At 36.6% G+C, this 7,292-nt stretch overlaps 1 long non-coding RNA gene across 1 annotated transcript in view; it reads left to right on the top strand.

The window, feature by feature from the left end:
- The first annotated feature begins 5,863 nt into the window (after positions 1–5,863).
- The window catches only part of LOC140520925 (uncharacterized), an 83,399-nt gene continuing 81,970 nt past the window's right edge, over positions 5,864–7,292 (top strand). Inside the window, exon 1 of the long non-coding RNA XR_011972713.1 lies at positions 5,864–6,046. This is a non-coding gene — a long non-coding RNA (uncharacterized lncRNA). The remainder of the gene's footprint in view (positions 6,047–7,292) is intronic.

Below are 7,292 nucleotides of genomic sequence, written 5' to 3'. Positions count from 1 at the left end.
GGGTCTCCAAACAGATTATAAGATTGAGAGAACAATTTTTCTTTTTTAATAAAGTATTGATTTAAACCATGGTCCTCAGCAAGTTACAGCCATTGAATTGGAGTAAAACACATACCTTAACAAGAATTCCCCCTATAACCAACTGAACAAATGGCCATACAACCCTCACTTACAAACCTTCCAATGAGAAAGAACCACTACCTTCTGAGGCAAACCCTTCCAATTTGGGATGAGTGCAATTGTTCAGGAGGGTTTTTTCCCCATTAAACCAGGCCTAACGTTGTCTTTCTGCAACTTCCATTCACAGTTATAAGTTCTATACTTTAGACTCAAGCAAAGTGAATTGAATCTCTATACTTGAATACAATTAGCACATCTTCTCTTGACCCATCTCATCCACTCCAAGTCATCTCTTTTCTAGGCTAAAAATTCCTAGTTCCTTCCTTGCACTCTTCTAATACATTGAATCTCTTGCCTTCATCATCCTTCATCAAGGTTATCAGGTATCACAGTGGATAAAGTTCTGGACCTAGACTGAGGAAGAGCTAAGTTTAAATTTGGCCTCAGATGTTTACTAGATTTGTGATCCTGGGTAAGTCATTTAACTACTGTTTGTCTCAGTTTTCTTATTTGTAAAATGGGGATCATAATAGCACCTGTCTCCCATGGTTACTGGTAGAAGAAAATTAATAATTCAGAAGCACCATAACACCTTATGGCCTGGATCGTCCTTCCCTGACCCAGAGGTGACCTCTCACACATCTTTTTCTATACCTTGTCTAATAAGTGTGTTCCCATTCCCCAGTTAGCCCATTTAAATTTACCTGATTTTTATCTCAACCCTTCATGATGAGGCTCTTTGTGGCTTCCAAAGTTAGAGTAGGTTAATGTGATAGAATTCTCAAGGCCAATAGGCTTGTGATGGAAGAATGAAACTATAAGAGCTTTTCTACCTCTCAGAAATAATATGTATTTTATAACTGTTTTAACCATTCTAGGCAATGGACCTTTCTTTAAGTCTAACCCAACAAGCAGGTGCTATGCTGAGTGAGTTGCGGAGAGAGGAATATATTGGGAGGAAAGGGAGAAATGGAATGGGGCAAATCATCTCTCATAGAAGAGGCAAGAAAAAGCTTTTCCAATGGAGGGGAAAAGGGGGGAGGTGAGAGGGAAAAAGTGAAGCTTACTCTCATCACATTTGGCTCAAGGAAGGAATAACATACACACTCAATTTGGTACGAAAATCTATCTTACACTACAGGAAAGTAGGGGAGAAGGGGAGAAGCAGGGTGAGAGGGATAATGGAAAGGAGAGCACATAGGAGGAGGGAGCAATTAGAAGTAAACACTGTTGGGGAGGGACAAGGTCAAAAGAGAGAATAGAAGAATTGGGGGGCAGGATAGGATGGAGGGAAATGTAGTTAGTCTTACACAGCATCTCTATTATGGAAGTCACTTGCAAAGCTACACATATATAGCCTATATTGAATTGCTTGCCTTCTCAGAGGGGATGGGTGGGGAGGGAGGAGGGAAGAGAAGTTGGAACTCCAAGATTTAGGAACAGATGTTGAGAATTATTTTGGGGTACAACTGGGAAATAAAAAATACAGGTAGTGGGGTATAAAAATTTATCTTGCCCTACAGGCCAAGAGAGAAGATGGGGATAAGGGAATGGAGACGTGTTGGTCGGGGGGCACATTGGTGGAAGGGACAATTAGAATGCAAGGTGTTTGGAGTAGGGGGAGGGGAGAGATGGGGAGAAAATTTAGAACTCACAATTTTGTGGAAATGAATGTTGAGAATTTAAAATAAATAAAAATTTTTAAAAAATAAATTGGAAAAAAATAAATAAATAAAATACAAGTTCTTTTGCTTTACTGTATACTGGAGAAGAATGTATTTTTATAACTGTATGCTATGTGTATGCAAAGACCAAATTCTAGCTAACTTGTTTTACTTATCAAAACTGGAGTCGTGTGTACCTGGGATGGTGCTGACCCCAACTGAGTCTCATCAGCCCTATGAGAACTAGTAGGGCTTAAAAAGCATATGGATCCCAGAAGTCTCTGAGCAAAAAATCATAAAGCTATTGCTTATATACTCCATGGAATCAATCCTAGCCCTGCTGACTTCTCCATGTTTCCTAGACCATATTTGGCTAGTTAGTCGAACCTGTGGTCCAAACTTTTCTTAGCACTTTACAATCATATTCCCCTTATTCTTTGCTGTATACCAGATTGATATCTAGCAAAATATCCACTCACATAAACTCACAACTATTTCACTCCTTCCCACTAAATCATGATCCCATTAGTTTCTGTAGGATAAGGACTGTTTTTGTCACTCTTTTTACCCCTAACTCTTATTATATTCATTCAGAAGGACAGGAAAAGCAAAAGGAAAAAGAGAGTAGGATGTATAGTTACCCAAACCATAGCAAATACTTAATAAACATTTGTTATTGTTCTAGAACTCCATCTTTTCCCATGTAGAAATTAAAGGAGGTTTAGAACTGTTCAATTCATTTAGCATATGTCATGTTTCCATCATTACTACTCCCAAAATATTGGTGTTGTTTTCTGGGGAATTATTACTAGAAATTGATATTCAATCTTCCTAGAACTTCAAGACATTTACTCTAAATCAGAAAATCAGGGTTCATACTGAGACACTTTTCCTGTTACAACTACTACTACTACTACTACTACTACTACTACTACTACTACTACTACTACTACTACTACTACTATTACTACTACTACTACTCTGTCTTTCTCTTTCTCTCTCTGTCTCTCTGTCTCTGTCTCTCTCTGTCTCTCTGTCTCTCTGTCTCTCTGTCTCTCTCTCTCTCTCTCTCTCTCTCTCTCTCTCACCTTCACTCACCCAATAACTGTTCCATATTCAATCATGGTAAAATCATGATCTGATCATGCCAACAATGATCACCAACATTGAGTAAAATTTTTAGAGGTTGGAGACACAGGAAATGATTTTCAATTATATAGAACTACAATAACTCTCTTCCTATACCACTATTTGACTTTCCACTAAGTTTTCAGCCCTACAACTATTTGGAATCTCTAAATTCTCCTGCTCTCAGCTTTCCTTGGCATGTCTCAGACATGTCCCATTCCCTGTCATTTTGGATGACCTACCTGGTCCAATCTTAACTTGGATTCTCAATATGCCATTTCCAAGTCAGCAGCAAAGGGGTCAGACTGAGAGAAGAATATTAAAATATATAATATCCTCCCTTTTGAAGGGTGATAGTAACTGACATTTCCTTAATCCTGGAAGCAAACCTCAGGCATGGGGGATGGGGTGAATATAGCCAGGATAAAAATCACAGAAATAGAAGTATTACATAGGAGGAATGGTCTGAAGTTGTATCAATCAGAATGGAAAATGCATCAGTGTTTTTAATAACATCACTAAGAGAATTCTAATTAGCCTACTCATATAGTCCATAAGATCTCTTCTTGTCATTTTAGAGATGATAGGAAAAACATTCCTTTTTTTCTATTTGCTTTAGTCAAATATGAATTCAATGTGTCCTTTTACTTTTTTGGGAGGGATACTGATTCTGTGATTTAATTGGTAGAGGAAACTTCTCATTAGAAACTTTCTCAAACAATACAGACTGTCATCTTTTCAAATTACAGTGTTGGCTAATTTCCCAGGGACCACTAAGAGGTTAAGTGATGAGCAAAGTTTTATAGTTAATGTGTCCTGGATGATACTTGAACTGAAATCTTTCTGATTCCCAGACATTCTCTAGCTACTATATAATTTTGCATCTTTGTTTTTTATTTTTATTAGAAAAACACGCTTAGATCAATATTTCAAGAATCAGTGGATTAATTATAGGTACTCTCCTCACTCTTTCAGATCAAGACCCTTCCATTTTGCTTATTTTTTCCCATTGTTCTCCAATTATATTGGGTGAACTAATTTTTTTCTGACTAACTAAATCAACAACACCCTCAAAGACGGGAATTAAGTCATGCATTTCTCTTCTATGCCACCAAACAGTGGAGAGTATAATAGTAGACACATACCAAGTATTTAATAAAGACTTGGTGAATCAAATTTAAAAAAAGAGTGGCAGTGAAGGCAGTGAACCTGTGTCCTCCTAATTAATAAAATCATTAAACATTTGTTATATACAAAGACTCAGTTTCTATTTTGTGTGTGTGTATGTGTGTATGTGTATTTACTATGTCTATTGCTCTGGGAAATTAAAAGAGATGATATACCTAACATCAAGAAATTTACTTTATCAGTGGGAAGATATGATAGATACATACAGAATGATCAATAAAACTTTCAAGAGGAGTTGGGAACTGAACTGGACTTTGACAGATTGGATAAAAAAAATTGAAGGAAGGTATTTCATTCAGAAGGACAGGAAAAGCAAAAGGAAAAAAAAGAGTAGAATGTATCAAGAGTGCTTTTAGACACCAGAGAGATAAATCTGATTAGAACTGAGAGTTTGAGCAACGTGTGACAAAGTAGGGAGGGTTGTGGCAAAATAATGCATATATTTGAATACTCCATGTTGACTATCATATATACAAGAAACAATGTTAATTCATGGTGGTGAGCACAGCAGCTGGGAGATTTTTTACCTAATAAATTTTCATTTATATTCATTCATTCAACTAATATTTATTAAACACCTACTATATTTAAGATGCAGTATACTAAGTGCTATAGAGAGGTGAATATGACCTCTTGGTTTTTGGTTTCTAATCATGCGTCAGAAACAAGACAAAACAAAACAAGGACTATTACCTAATAAGCTCAAATACAGCACATACAAATATATGCCTGTGCCTCAACTACCTTCTCACCCTGAAGCTCCCTCCACCTTTGTGCCTCCTGCCTCCCAAGTTCCTCCCAAACTTTCCTTTCGAGGAAGTTCCTAGACCAGTCATTCTTCACTCTTGTTTTTTTTAACCATCCGCCTGACTCTCTGGACTTCACCTCCTTATACCAGTTTATATCCACTTCCTTCTCACCATGGAAGATCTCTTCATCCATGAAGTCTTCTTACCATGGAAGATTCTTTCACCCCAATCTTCTCCTCCTATTAATGAGTTCCTTCTGGAGTCTCCATTCTTAAGTGCCCAAGTCAACCATTTTTCACTCTTTTCCCACTCCCCTTTATGACTTTCCAAACTTTGCCACCTTGCCCCAACTCAGGGTACCTTCTCCCACCCTCACTGGTGCTTTTCAGCTCCCTTTTTAGTGTTGTCTTCTCTAATTACAATTTAAGGTACTTAGGGGTAGGAGCAGTTTTTCTCTTGCTGGTATTTGTAATTCTAGTATTTGGCACAGTGCCTGTACATAGTAGGCATTTAACAAATGCTTGCTGATTTGAAAGGTTTAAAAAGACAAGCTAGTCTTCAACTCATATGGTCCCCTTCTACTTCTGCAGGAACAGTGATATAGTAGCCAAAAAGAGAACAAAGAGGCTAAGAATTATACAGTAATTAGGTCATTTATAAACATTTATTTAGTGGCTGGTAGTTAATGTCCAATCTTTGTCCAGTAAATTGATGATGCATATTGGCATATATGTGTGTATATGTATGTATGTGTATGTTTGTGTCTCTGTGTGTATACAGTCAGTCCTTGACAGTTCCAGGAATTAGGGTCACAGGACTCCTGCAAGTGTGAAAAGTTGCTAATAACTGTAGGCTCCACCTCAAACCTTTATTTTTAATAATTCTGATCATATTTATTTAAAACATAAAACAAGGAAAACAAAACACTGCACACATAAAAATTTAGTTTCTATGTGAGAGAGATCAGTATCTTGCACATTCTGCAGAATCTTCACAGCTTGCAGTATAGTTGCAAGAAACTGATTCAAAGATTTCCTTCTTCTAGGAAAAGCACAAGATAACAATGATCACTGGTATGTAACTGAGTCGGGGTGTTGGACAGAAAAAGAGGAGGCATTTCCAAAGAGGATGCATAGCCCGTAGTTCTTCAGTGCACTGAAACATTTAACAAAATTCAAATGTTTATAATAAATTCATGTAAGTATACTCATGGTAGTAAATGATAATAAGTTAATAATATACAATATTTATGCATTTTTGACTTACTAATTTTTTAGGTTTTTTTTTTTTATGTCTGCACATCATCTGTGATTTTTCGCAGTATACACAAATCTCCAAAAATTTCCATTTAATTGTCACTGGTCAAGCTGCAAATAACCAAAACTGTGAAAGTGAAACCCACAAGTGCTGAGGGATAACTGTATATAATATTTATTCATTTCATTTCTTCTTGCAGTGATCAAGATTAGCATAAGCAAACAGATTTTGATGAAGACAGTTATTTGATCATAGGGTCACAGATTTAGAACTGGAAGAAACCTTAGAAACTGTTGGGTCCAGCCCTTTCATTTTACAGATGACGAAACTGATAATCAAAGAAGTTGAGTAGCTTGCCCGTGGTCACTATACAGCTAGTAAGTGTCTGGGGCAGTATTCAAACCCTGCTTTCTCATTTTATCTATCTTTCATATATCTAGCTTTCTGGCTATCATCTATCTACTGGGTGATAATACAATTAAATAGCCTTGGGACTGGCTGAATGACTAAATTCAAAGAGCACTCATTAAAGATTTGATGACAGCTGATGAAGTTTCTAGCATAGTGTCCCAAAGACGCTGTGTGTCTCTGTGTGTCTCTGCTGTTCAACATTTTTATCAATGACTCCATTAAAGATAAAATTCATGGATGATGTAAAGTTATAAGGAATAATCAACAAACAGGATGATAAAATCAGCATTTAAAAAGATCTTGACAGTCTAGAGCACTGGGTCTTACATAATAGGAGGAAAATTGCCAGTTATAAATCTAAAGTCATAAAACTCACATTAAAAAGATCAACTTCATAAGTATAAGATAAAGGAAACATAGCTTACAAGTAGATTATCTGAAAAAGATCTGAGCATGTTAGTGGACCACAATCTCAATATCTTTCAATAAGACAATATGGCAAACAAGAAAGTTAATGTGATGTTGTTTTAGAAAAAAGAAGCATAACTTCTAGAAATAAGGAAATGAAAGTCCCATTATAATCTGTATTGGACAGATCACATCCGGACTTTTTTGGTTGTTTGTTTTGTGTTTAGTGCTGAGCATTATAGTATAAGGAGACAGATTAGCTGGAAAAACATGATGAGAGGGGTTTTGAAGGTTCTCAAGGTCATGCTGTATCCACGCCTTCTGTATTAGAATTAGGAATTTGGAGTGGTTGAGACCCGAGCTATTC

Source organism: Notamacropus eugenii, chromosome 1, assembly GCF_028372415.1.
Source record: "Notamacropus eugenii isolate mMacEug1 chromosome 1, mMacEug1.pri_v2, whole genome shotgun sequence".
NCBI classification, from domain to species: domain Eukaryota; kingdom Metazoa; phylum Chordata; class Mammalia; order Diprotodontia; family Macropodidae; genus Notamacropus; species Notamacropus eugenii.
Note: the sequence above shows the minus strand (reverse complement) of the source record. Positions and strands in the feature narration are given on the sequence as shown.